The sequence below is a fragment of the Monomorium pharaonis genome, chromosome 5, assembly GCF_013373865.1.
Source record: "Monomorium pharaonis isolate MP-MQ-018 chromosome 5, ASM1337386v2, whole genome shotgun sequence".
Lineage (NCBI taxonomy): Eukaryota > Metazoa > Arthropoda > Insecta > Hymenoptera > Formicidae > Monomorium > Monomorium pharaonis.
Window position 1 is genome coordinate 23,635,158 of NC_050471.1, and position 14,361 is coordinate 23,649,518.

Genomic DNA, 14,361 nt, shown 5'->3' on the forward strand with positions numbered 1-14,361 from the left:
TTTCTTAACAAATTAATTTTTAATTACACTAAAAGACAAAAAGTTATAAACATGTTACTAATTCTAAAAAATCTATATCATTTCTGTTAATATTCTCTACACTAGAATTGATAAAATAAGTATAAAAATTAAATTTACAAATAACTTTAAAGAAAAAAACGTGATATATATGTTATTTTCTTGTAATTAATATTATTTTATATTTCTATGTATTTCTTCACATAATTAATATTATAAAAATGTAAAAAATATACTTTAGACTAATTTTATTAATTATAATTTAAAAACATGTTTTAAAAATTTTTTATTAATTATAAGTAGGAAAAAATTTCATTTGAATTAGACTTTTAATTCTTCCTTTGTATACAGTGTAAATGTAAAATTATTTTTAATGACAGTCGATTTTAGAAAACAAAGGGAATATTGTTGAACGACATTGTTAGACAATGTAATTAGACAACATAATTTCTCTAGTCACACTCCTGAGCGCTTACACCCTCTCGGTTTCCATGCGGTGGTGCACTCAGTGCGAATCGCGCAGCCGCCCGAACACCTCAGAGAGGCTGGCTCCGCGTTGTGATCGGGTATGAAAAAAGGGGTAAAAGAAACTAGGAGGTGTAGAGAGTGAGAGAGAGAGAGAGAGAGAGAGAGAGAGAGAGAGAGAGAGAGAGAGAGAGAGAAGAGACAGAAAAACAGAAACAGACAAGGAAGGCCACGAGGTCCAGCGTCTTTGAACGAGGGAGTGAGTCGCAATCTGTGCTGCGGGCTTTTCGGAAAATGTCGTTGTTGATCTGTGGCATCGCGTGGGTGTCGCGGCCTCGAGATCCGTACCCTCTGGCCCTATTATTGACTCGGGGTTGGTCCGGCGGCCATGACGAGGGGTTGCACTCGCCGCGTGATTGCTAGATGGCGCGGCGTGTGTGGTCCACCCTCCCTGGAGTGCTCTCGGCGAGGATCCTGCCGACGCTGTCGAGCCCCACGGGTCCATCCACGACGCTGAGGGCGACCGACGGCGGCCAGGAGGAGTAGCGACGTTCTCGTCGCTGAGCGTCGCCGTCGCGTGAAGTGTGAGCGCGCGTGTCGCGTACGAACAAGCGCCGCGCGCGTGTCGAAGTGGTATCCCGCGGGGGCGGAAGCGGTGCGGAAAGTCCATTTCGGAAGGCTGCGTTCGTCTGCCGCCGTCTAGGACGGACGGAGAGCCCGTTCGGGATTCCGTTAGGTGGGCGCGAGTTTCCGGAAGAATCCGCGTGCGCGCGGGGGGGGATCCGGAAGAGATAACCGGAAGTGGCGCTCGCCAGACCGGAACTGAGCGGGACCGAGCCTGGCGGTGCGAGACGCAAGTCGGCCCTCGGGAGTGCCGTCCACCATTTTGGGTGCGCGGAGGTTATTCCGTGCTTCTTCTCGCGGAGGCGTCGGAACGCCTATGATATCTTCCCTCGAAGCGATCTCTCCCTTTTCTTCTCGTTACTCCTCATCCTCCTCCTTTCTCTCCTAGCTTCTCCGTTGGGACGGGGTTTCCAGGCGAGCGGGGAAAAGCGAGTGGTTTTTGGGAGGAATCGTCGTCGCAACGTCGTTGACACAGGGATCAGCTGGATTGCCCTACCGACTCATCGTGTCATCGTCGGGAAAGTCCTGGAACGTTCCGGGACGTCGTGACATCCCCGACGCCGTAGGACTGGAGCCATTTTTATGCGCTGCATGCCGGGAGGAGCGGCTCTCCCGCTGGAAACTGGGTTACCGCGTCGCTTCCGCTCGAATTCCTCCTCCGCTTTCATCGCCCGGAGGTTCGTATCTTCGGTTATGTGTCGAGACTGGAAAGGATGCTTTTCTGGTTCTGTCGGGATGTAGGAATCCCACGCGATAACAGTGATACGACTGCTGTTTAGTGAGGAAAATTTATGCGGGCAGGAAAGGTGAGTTCGGGATCTCGAGGGTAAGGAAAAGTGATGCGTCAAGTGAACTAACTGTTGTCGGGAACGGAGAGGTGTGGATTCGTACGTTGAAACAACGGAGATTGTGGCTTCCTGATGTGGATTTGCAGTGTTTTGTGCGGGGACATAATTGCACACATAAGGAAAGCAAAACGTGTTCGAGTTTTAGAAAACGGAGGCACAGTCAAGAAATACATCATGCGGGAAGAGGAAGAGCGCGGAGATGAAGATTAGCTCGTGCTTTTTTTTCGTTTTCTCTCAGTGGACTTCTCAGGTGTTATGCGGGCGCAGGAGATTCGTGTATTAATGATGAAAACATGTTGCCTGAACACTTGAGACTAATTCTGCTAAGGGTGGCAGTAATTGATTTGGGTTAAATTGACGAAGTCGTCGAAAAGCAGAGTTGAAAATCGCTCAAAAGCGTTGTGTTTTGATTGATTTGGCGGAGGGAAAATTACACATGTGAAACAGACTGGATCGGCTCACTTACGGAAGATAAACGTGATCATTCAAAAAGCAGGCTGTATTTAGAGAAGGAAACGTTGGGATTAAAGACTATATGTGGAGTAATTTATATTTATACTGTGGAATGCTGTGCGGGGGTTAAAAAGGCGCACATATTGAGCAAGAAAATGCGTGGTATCTGCGTGGTTCGATGAGGAAAAATTTTGGCTGGCTTTTAATCAAGAAGGGATTTTCGAAAGGGAGAAGTAACGCACGGTCCCGTTCAATACCGAATGATTTATTGCCGAGAAAATAGCATGCGGGTTTGCACAGGTTAGGGGAAAAAATGAATTTGTATTCAGGATGGAAGAAAATGCAACGGAAATATTCTTCAGGAAGGGAAAATGTAAATTTTTTTTTCGTTTATCAAAGAATACGAATTGATTTTGCTGACAACCTCTCCTCGAAGAAAGTGATAGACATCGTTTCGCTGTTTTAATCAAAAATGAGAAATTCTTTAACTTGAGATGCGCTTACATACGGCTCGCTTGAAAAACTCGCTCTGTGTGCACAAGAAAATCGAAAATCGTAGAAACTCTTTAAAGAAGTATCCTTTATATAGAAAAATATTGATATTATATAAAAATGAATTCTGCTCATTTATACAAGATTTATTTCTTTCCCAAGGCAAAAGAATCCTTTCTATTAAAACAAAATGTAAATTTTGTACGCCGAGAAAAAATTGAAGATTTGAAAAATGTCTTCTGGATTTCGAAGTAAATTGTTGATTTTTATTTTTCGAAAGACTCGCCCGTCTGTCAATGAATATCATGAATCGTTTTTGTTTCTCCTTTAGAAAGAGTTTTGATGTGTAATTTTGTGATGATGAAAGCTACTTATCTATGATTTTTAAGTAACAGCAGTGAAGATATGTGATCAGAAAAAGAAATCTACGAAAAAATGCAGCAAGGTTTGAAGGATTTGCGAGAGAGGGACGATCGCTAAAAAACCTTCGGATTTTCATGGAATGGAAATCGATGGATCTTGACGGAAGGAGGATGAATCTGACGTATCTCGCTCGAAGAAGTCGCCAAATGTATTACTTTTCCAAGAACATGGCCAGAAATTAGACTGACAGACGCGTCGGGAACGATGGAGATCGAGTGACTTCGGCGGAGGACCGACAAGTAGTTTTAGATGTTTTGTATGAGTCAGTGAGATCGATCGGTGCGTCAATTGTTATAGTGCTTCGGAAAGTGCTTTCTCCGATTTTTCTCGCCAAAGGATTACGCGTGGCGGCCAGATCTCTTCGTTTCGCGAGACGTGAGTATCCCATCACGCCATTTTGTCTTATCGAGATCAGTACGTATAGGGATTAATTAAACGGATCTTTACAGAAAAAACATGAAAGAAAGAGAAAGACAGAGAGAGAGAGAGAGAGAGAGAGAGAGAGAGAGAGAGAGATTTGAATTGATAAAGAGTTTGGTCCCAAAAATGTTAAAAAATTTTTTCTCTATAAAACATTTTTTTAATATTGATGATATACATTGTATCACATAATAAAAAAAATTATTTTGGTAAATACAAAAAATAGAACAGTCATAAAATGTATCTATCTATAATTGGATTGAAAGTATATATATATTTTAGTTCTTATCACAGAAATATAATTTGATGAAATAATAAAATTTATTACATATCTTAAATTATTGTATTTTTAAAATTGAAAAACAAGAAAAAGAAGAGGTGGTGAAATGGTTTACTAGTAATTAAATTGATTCAAAAAATATAACAATAATAACATTATTTGATTTAAATAAAATTCTATGTAAATATTGTAGCGTGTTATTTGTAAAGAGATTTCTATAGATATTTTTAATAAATAAAATATTGTTTTTACAGACGGAGGTCAATGTACTATTCAATATATTTTAACCTGAATGTTTTCTTTTGAAGAAATTTTTTGTGTAAAAAAAACAAAAATTTTGAACTAATATTTTTTTAAAAGCCCAACATATTCGTAGGCAATAAAAAAGAATCATTCAAATTCATTTGGGAAAAAAAAAACTGCTAAAATTTAACAGAACACGTATAAATCTAATTTTAATTACAAATATTGTTATGCAGCCTTTTTTAAAGCATTACATCGTATCAATGACGTATATTGTGATTATAAAGTTCAAGAATTATAATTAAAGCAATCACAGTTTAAGGGATTTTATATAATACAAAGACCTTTGAAACGGCATCGCGGTCACAAAATAAACAGCAACTTGAATTTTAGAGTTCTCCCTTGAGAAGCGTGATGGGGGATGGGGGCGTGACGGAGGTGAAAGAGTAGGGCCGAAACAGGGTCAGGAATCAGCATCGGTGGTAACCTGCGACCCCCATCTCACCCCCATGCACCGGTAAAGTCTCAGGAAAGCGCTAACCTACATGATCATTCGTACGGCAAATCATATTCAGTTCGTAAAATGAAAACTACCCGTGATGCACACGCCATCGCATCCGTTTCTGTCTCCCTCTCCAGCCATCTCGCTGACGGCTGGCATGAGATGAAGAGAATCGTCCTTCTCTTAGAAAATCCGCGAAAGGTCGATTCTGAGAAAAGTTCTTTAAATGCAATCGTGTCTACATTTAAAAACATTAACATATCCTATTTAAAAAATTAATAGAAAACGAAAAAAAAACTGATAAATCTGCCAAAAATTGTTGATTATTATTGTACAAATTATCATTATTGGCGAGTTTATTGTTTCATCTTCTATTTAGAAAGAAATGTTATAGTTTTCTATCATTATATTTGATGAAAGCAGATTTAATATCACTGAAATACAATAAAACTTTTATATTAATTTATTATTCCGATGGAATTTGTTGTGAACAAATGATTATAATTTTATTGCAATAAATTATATATTGACGCTAAAGTATTCATAATTACGATTAAAAATAAAGATTTCCTATCGTTTTCATATTTCCTATATATTTTTTAAAGCAGGCTATTAAAATTTTATGAATTTTATTTCTAGTTTAATTTATTTAATTTATCTTTTTATGCTATAACTGTTTTTATTACATAAATTTATTACTTTTTTAAAAGAAATATTTGATATTGTTATTGTCGTTTCTTGATTTTGTAATGCAAAAAAGATATATTTTTAGAAACTGTTAACTTCACAGTTCATTGTCAAAAAATATTTTTTAATAAAATAAAAAAATTAATTGAACTCAATAAAATTGTTTAAAGATGAAAAACGCGCATGTATTATATTTGTTATTTATTATTAGAAGATACATCAAATAGCATTGTTTACATGAAGAATATTAAAATGAGGAAAGTAAAGAACAATCTATATTAAATAGATTCTTTATATACACGTCGTACGTTTTCATTCATGTCAATAATATAGCTCTCAATTACTTTATTTTGCGAAAGAATGGAAAACAAATCGATAAATCACACTTGCCATGGAATCTTTATGTAAACGTGCACGCATCATGTAACATTAATATATTTGATTATTATACATATATTTTGCATTTTCTTTCTTCACTATTTAGTATACAAAAATCTTGTGCGCAGCTTAAATTTGACGCAAATGTACGCAAAACTTAATTAGAAGGAAGAAAATAAGTAAGCTAATTTGCAACAATGGAGAGCAAAGTCCCAGTTAGACGTTAACAGGATAAACTAGAGTTCGCATAACAAGAGTCCCGCGAATAATATTTTTCCCGAAGTAACGATCTCATCGCGGAACTAATTACCGTACATAATTCCCATCGGTCTCATTAATATTCGTTTGCCAATTGATATTTATTTTATTAACTGTTATTAATTAGTAAACCGGTAATACAGCACGGCGTCCACAGGGAACACATTAATTTGTTATTAAAGCAGATTCTTGAGTCTTGTTTTATGTTGAATTACGCGATTAACAACATCATCGACAGTAGTAGAGTAGTAGTATTCAGGAAGATCAATTTAGGCGAACGGAGATGAACCAGGCGGATAAATTTAGATTAGATTCCAACATTAGATTCCATAACGTTATAGAAAAAGTAATCGAAGTTGAATTAGAGATAGATTTGGCTAAGCAAATAGTGAATTTCTAGTTATTACAATCAAAGAGTTCGATATGCAACTAGAATTCTAGATGTGATAACTATATGGATTTGATTAGAACTTTCTGTTTAGATACATAAAATGCTTATATATCAGGACATGGCACATTAAAGACGTAACAGCGTTCTATTTCTCACGAGAAAGAAATCATACGCAATAGAATAAAAGGTATAGCATTATAGAACTTTTTTATCAATATTCTAATAAAATAATTTCTTTTGCGAGAGAATTCAAAACGTTTTGTTTGAAAACGAAAACAATGAGAGGTCTGTTTTATACAGTTCTTATTTTTGTACAAAAATTAATCTGATAATTTCTACAAAAATTAGGAATTATTTCAAACAGATGTACTGGTTAAATCTGTCAGATTTTAAATTAATGCATATAGATTTTTTTCAGAAATCAGAATAAAAATAATCAAATTTGTTTGGTTTTAATAAAAGTTATAGTTCATCACACTGTTAAGTTGTTATATTCATATTGCAGATTAGTTTAACTAATTTTTTAAAGTGCGGTTATGGCAACAATATTTACATAATATGTAATAGCGATTAAAATCTTATTAGATGTATTCTGTAAGTACATTGTTTCATTAGCCATAAACGAGTAAAATAGAGTAAGAGAGAAATGTAAGGTTCTTTAATCTTAAAATAACAAAACTTTTATTCAAATTTATAGAGATAAAATATTATTTACATCATTTTAATTCTAAATTTACTTAAATATAGAATATATTTAAATTTAAATATTAAAAAATTGGAAGATTTTAAGTCTGTTGTTTGGAATAAACGATTGTCCTTTTCAAAAATTTTGTTTAAACATTGGTTCTGATTTGACGAAAGCATTTGACATTGCAATTTGAGTCGTTCTTTCTGCTATGCTCTGTATAGATAATGTTTAAGTTGAAAATCAATAACTGATGAAACGATTCGTCTTCGACGGTGGTGTTGAACCCAGGAACGAGAGAGGAGAGGGAAGAGAACGCAAGTGGTGATGATCGCACTTCTTTCAGCATCGAGATCATTACGGTGGTGATTTGTGGCACCATTAGAGGAGAGGCGCACCCAAAATGCGTTTCTGAAAAGCGGAGGTCCGAAATTAATCGTCGGTGCCCGGCGCGAGGGGCGAGGGGGACATAAATTCCGACAATCCGCTCTGTGCCGGAGAAATTTTTCGCAGTTTCGGCCATTTCGGCCGAAATGGCCGAAATCTGTGGTACCGAAACGAAAAGTTTCACGACAGCCTCGACAAACAAGGCACACGGTTTATTGCTGCTTGATCTGTCATCTCTATGAAGTTAGCACTTTACTATTTGAGATATTTGAATTTTATTTTTTTACAGTTAGATTGGATCAATTTAAAGCAGCTTTAATACATTAGTGCAAACTACTCGAATTTGCTATAAATGTATAAGACACGCAGGCATTTAAAGTTTTATATTTTTGTTAATTTTGTAAAAACTTTTTCATTTTAATAAAGATTATTTTAAATTATTGCAGTTTTTTAATTAATTAATTTGTTTATAGTAAATCAATAGAAATTTTAAATAAGATATGGCTATATTAAAAAATATAAATTCACTATTAAGCTACTATCAAAGTATTTCAATTATAAAATTTGAAGTAGATCTATTTCTTAACATGATGGAATATATATACACTATTAAAATTATATTTTAAATTAGTAAAAATTATTAAAATATATAGAGAGCATTTTGAATTTGTTATTTGTGACAAAGTAAACTTTCGTATTTACGATTTTACTACGGGAGTAGAATTTATTTTATGATTTATCTAGAACAAATGTGGTTTAAATAAAAAACAGGACGTGACATTAGGATTTTAGATAATCCAATGAAAATCCAGTACGTTTGATAGATTTATAATAATCAGCATCTGATTAAAATAGAATATATATGTTGAATATTTTGGTCGAATTTGCGATAAATGGAAAACGAAAGAGATATACATATTATAATTTTGTTGTATTTTTTCCAAAGTTAAATATTATAATATACATATATTGTTAAATTAGAATTTAATGTGTGTTATATACAAATTTATTCTATAATGGCTAAATATGTAATAAGCTTATAATTTATCAAGCTTATATTAATTTATTATTGTTATTTAGATTAATAAAGAATTGTAATTTTAATATTTGGAACCAAGAGAAATAAGAATTGATTATATATGTAACTGATTATATATATTATCAGAGAAAACTCTGATTATATATTACTTTTATTTATTTTTTTTGTTATTTATTTTTATTACAAATAAATTATTGTAATGTAATATTTCTAGCGTTTTATGTTTACTGTTGATTTAGTTATTTATTGTTTTGATATAATTATTCTTTTTTTCTTTTCTGACTGTTTTCTCTTTCTCTCTTTTTCTCTCTATTAATTTGTAAATAAAGATAGAAATTTAATAATGTTTTTAACAAGTATGAAAAATCAAAGAGCAGACATACATGATATAAAAATTTGCAAATGATATGGTAAGGAGAAGAAGAAAGGGCGGAATTTTAATCACTTACAGTTGCGCTTTTCTGCGGCATCATGGATCGCGCTCGTAACTTTAAGAAAGTATAACGACGGCCGATGCGCACGGAAGAATTGATTTAGTATTGTGTGCCATGAAGTAGCGACGGTGACCCCTTTTCTCCGGCGGAATCGATATACACACTTTGATACACACGCACGCGTTACCTAAGCTTACATGTACCCACACACAGGTCCGCAAACGCATACAAACGCACGCGTGCTACACTATACGAGCACGTATAACCCTTCGAATGCCCGATCTATTTCCTTTGTCGCTCTCTTCTCTGTCTGTCCTCAATGAATTAAAATAAGCTTAAGCTAAACTTTAAGGGAAAAAAGAATGTTTAGGGTAGCGTGACGAAAATTTACTACGATTTGAAAGTTTGCGTGATGTGTCGAATTGTTATTTATCACCTCGATAAAGTTAATGATAAAGTAATATGTGCATTGATTAGCGTCCACATTTTTGTTTTATATTTCTCTTTTTCTATCTATTTATTACACAGGCACACAAAAAATAAAAAGTTGTCTGAACAGAATACTCTATTAGGCTATCTTTATGTATTTTGACGTGCTGAACATCCGGTGTCAGAAATTATTACGATTTTCAAGGTTTTTAAGGCCATTTTTTTAATTAAAAAAAGGTGAGTGATGGAGCAATTCTGACGCTGGATCCGTGTTTAGCACGCCAAAATACATAAGGATATTAGCCTGATGGAATATTCTGGTCAGACAACTTTTTATTTTTTGTGTGCCTGTGTTATTAATTAAACTCTCCAAATTAAGCTTAAGGCCTCGTAAGAAAAGGCAAACAACTCAAGTCGGATCTCGATCTCCCTCAAGTTTCTCGAGGGTTTTGGAGTATTTTAATTTTTATGGAAATAAGATAACTACACAAGCTACTACACCGATCTCTTCCTGAGGGTATATTTTATTATATAACTGCCATATAACGTAGATATAATAGAATCATTTTATTTACGTGTAGAGGGGACAAGCGATTATGTACTAGATGTGGGATTATGGAATTCGCGATATCTCGTATACTTTTGAGTATTGAGTTCTGAAAATAACTGTCCGAATTATTTCTTTATATACTGTTTAGACGTTATAACATGGCCACTGGTCATTAGTGTTTATTTTATTGTCATAAAAGCTGCATTTCAGTATTGCAAGTAGATAAAAGTTCTAGAGGTGTCTCTTTTGATCTCATTTTGAGAAATATGTTGGGTGAATTTTTTAACATTAGTGTAATTTGAAAGGCTTGAAGCTATAGCTTTCAAATAACGTAATCGAATTTGATGTTTGACGTAATGTGTACACGTATGCATTTGACGTGTAAAATTATACTGCTTGCGTTCAGGGTTATGGATCCTTGTTATTGTTGCAAGTCTTGAATCCCATAATCTCTTCTTTCATAACATTTTTTATAATATGTTTACGATACTTAGCTAATATTGTTTGTTATAATACTTTTACAGTATTTTTGTAATACGCAAAGTCGCAAGAGCCAAGGATTTTTATATTTACACTTCTGATTTTTTTGTGTGATATATTATGTAGTCTAGATATTGATATTTTTGTGATACTGATATGCAAGATTCGTCAAAGAGCATTAATTTTTTATTTTTTTTAGAAATAACAATTTTGAGCATATTTGTTGGTAATTTTCCATATCCCCCTACATTCATAACCGCAATTTTTTTTTCTTTTCAGTAAATTAATGTTCGTTATGTATATTCAAAGAACTTTTCTGTTTAACACGATTGGTAGAACTCTATGGGTAACAAACTTGTACCAAAATGAATTGTATCACACAAATTTTTTCTGAATTATTTAAATAAAACGAAATGATGGTTTATAACCTCTTTTTCTACTCTATGTTACATATAGCTGTTATAGCAATTATTTGGTGAGACCTATATTATTGAAATAATAGAAACAGGGATATTAATTACCGAAAAAAAAACATTGGGTAGAACGAACCAAGCCTTTGACGATTGAATAAATTTGGTTACGTCAAATACAATCGAATCAAATTAGATAAAAATTTAGTTTGTTCAATATTTTGATGTAAAAGTTCCAACTGAAAAATTAGTCAAAAGTAATAAAAGATTATAACAACTAAAATGTAATTATATGGACATTATAGATATTCTTTCAACTATGATAAAGGTTGATCTAACTACATAACGTGAGTAATTTTACTTCTGGAACAATAATGTATCAATTCAACTCAATTCAACTTTGTCTAATATAACTGCATTCTCAGTTTATTTGATACAAATAAGATGCCACAAAAACAAAAAGTATGTTGTAAAAATTAAAGTAGCTAGTTTGCCATATACTCTGGAACTGCGGTCTCGTTTAACTCGATTTCAGTATGCTAACACTGAAATCAAGTTGAACACACTTTTTTTTTAGTGTAATTACAACAAATGTCAACGTCCCTTCTAATTCGTTCAGTCATAAGAATTGTATTTTTATGTAAAAACACGCATAAAAGGAACGAAAGATATACAAATATATATTTTTTGCATTTTGTATTAGTTGTCATTAGAAACGAGGAAAGTTAGATGATAAAGAAAATCTAATATTTCAGTTTCTCTGTGAAAATAGCAGGGGGGTAAGCTCACTTTTTAAAACAGAAAATGTGACGTTTATGGAAAAGAGCTCTGGGAGAATATGCACGATATCCAAGTAAGCTAAATAGAAAACTTGTTATCCGTGATATTCAAAGCCAGGCAACAGTATGATATGTACAGATACGGAAAAATGAGAGAGATTTTCAAAAATATTCCGGTTTATTTTCTATCTCTTTCTTTCTCGAATTTACCTGAAATTCCACGCCGCTAATGGCATTGAGACTCGAGTCCCCGAGCTGTCCGAAGATATTTCATGGTGATTCACGGGCACATCCTGCAGAACCGGTAATATTCCCGTTGCCGGAGGGGGGGGGGGAAGAGAAGGTGGAAAAGGGGACGTGAGAGAGGGGTAACGGGAGAGGGATACGACAGCCATCCCCGATGTAAATCACCTGCCCCCTCTTGTCGGCCGGAGGACGAGCAAAGTGGATGGGAAAGCCCAGGACGTCTCTTTTCCCGAAAAATAATTCCGACGAGCCGGCTTTTCCATTAAAAAGTTTGATTCGCGGATTCGTAGTCGGCATACCTAACCTCACTGGAGAAGGGAAGTTTGTCGTTCATCTTGACGATGCAAGGAAAAAGAAAAGGGAAGGGGGGAAGGGATGACGGAGACTCTTTGGCCATTTTTCGAAGTCCGTTTTTCCTTTTGTTTCTGTAATGTTACGAGCATGTTGCGAAGTGTATTTTCGTTTAAAATTCTAGAACTTTCGGGGTTCTGCGCACACAAACGCACGGTCATATTGGACGGCGATGTCAGAAACGAGAAATGGCGCGTCATGTTTCCTTATGATGAACAAAATCAAAAGTATAAAAGAGGAAAGAAAATAGATTAATTTTTTTACATTTTTGTATTTTTGAAATAATAATAATAAATAAGATTTTGATCGATTGTAAAATTTAATTCAAGGCATCTTGTAAAATTTAATTTATTATTAATTCTGCAAAATATAATATAATTGTGTGCAAATTTTATAATTTATTTATTATATCAAATACATAAGTTGTTTAAACAATTTTTTAAACACTTATTTAGCTTGTGCAATTGTATTTTTAATTTCTCCAATTATACAGAAGAATTGTATCTAAACTCCATTCCATGCAGCATGTGCAGTATGCAACAATATTGTAGAATATTGAAAATGTTGCTGCAACATTGCCGAAATATTTTACGATATTTTGTTCTTTGTATGTTTCTAAAGAGTAATTAAACTCTTTTACATTTATCATCTTATCTTCTTATACACTTTACATACGGAATAACTTAAAATTCATTAATTTTATATATTACAGTATTACCTCAGTGATGCTTTACATTTAGTTTGCTCAATTGCTGAATATTTGCCTTAATTTATATTGTGGACAGAAAACAAATAGAAATGTTTTATATCTGTTAATGTAGTAAAATTGAATTATGCATATTTTTAAAACAAAATCTTAACATTTATTTCTATATCAACTTCAAGTACGAAAATTTTTCAAATTTGTCAGTTACTTTCATTACAATATTTTTGAATGATGCTTTCCATGTACTTACTTTAAAAATAATGATTTATATTTTAAACTAATTACGAATAAATATTTTTTGGCTCAGGTAACATAAAAAAATAAAAGTTAAAAATTTTGTTTTTAACTTTTTATAGAAAGGATGAGAAGCACATGAGATACACAAGTATATGTTTCAAACATTAAATTTGAAGCACATTTGTCCCTACAAAATTAGAACTTCCTCTTTCGCTTTCCCGAATTCCTCGGTATTTACGGTGTCTTTTCACCCTTTTACCGTCCAACACTATCTTCGGGTCAATTTGAAGGAAGAGGTGCGCGACCGTCAAAGTCCCGTCTAACTTTAAACGACTTCGAACCTCCGGCACCTTCTCGTCGTCAGAACGAGAGGTGTCATTCTTGTCGTCTTCGTCGTTCTCGTCGTTGTCGTAGGCGTCGCAGCCCCTCTTCACAATAGCACAGTTTGCAAAGTCGCGATGGTCTCTGATAAAAGTTACGTCATTTACTTCTTAGCTTCCATTTCTCCTCCCTTTTACGCTTCCCTAAGTAAAGGCTGTGAGAGATGTATAGGGGACCATACTAGACGGGGACCAAAAAATGAGAATAACAAATTCAAAAAAAAAGGAAAAATAGTTTTGTTAAATACTTTGGGATTAAATTCTCGGAATATTGGAACGAATATCATGCGATGTAAAGTATAAAATGTTTTATAAGTTTTGCATTTTTGTAACTTTTGTATGATATTTAGAATAATTTTTACTCATTTCTTTATTGTATTAAACAAATTTTTGTTGTGTAAATTTCTAGAATAATTTTTGTACATTATTTTTAACTAAATTTTGTGATTTTTGGCTACATTTTTTATTAAAAATTTTCAACATTATTTTTTGTTATGACATCTTAGTTTATTTATAGAAATCGTTTTATATGAAACAAAATTGATTTCTTTAATATATTATAATAAGAGAAAAATTCATTATATTATTATATTAAGAAGAAGATAGATAAATGTAAAAAGGAAATCAAATGTAATATCTTGTATCTTGAGTGAGATTATTAAAAAATTAAAAAATTGGCTTTGGTTTTTGAAACAAACAGAGTTAAAAGTGCAAAAACATGTTTTGGTCATTTTTTAACATCTGTAGAAAAATAACGGGGGTTTTT

The 14,361-nt window shown here is 33.6% G+C and overlaps 1 protein-coding gene across 4 annotated transcripts in view; it reads left to right on the forward strand.

Annotated features, from left to right (window-relative positions):
- The first annotated feature begins 375 nt into the window (after positions 1 to 375).
- Positions 376 to 14,361, forward strand: part of LOC105839511 (inactive rhomboid protein 1) — a 137,640-nt gene continuing 123,654 nt past the window's right edge. For 3 of the 4 annotated variants that reach the window (XM_028192805.2, XM_028192803.2, XM_028192804.2), the window contains exon 1: positions 376 to 3,698. The gene's annotated coding sequence lies outside the window, so the exon portion shown is untranslated. The remainder of the gene's footprint in view (positions 3,699 to 14,361) is intronic. The other variant, XM_028192802.2, reaches the window with a different exon arrangement.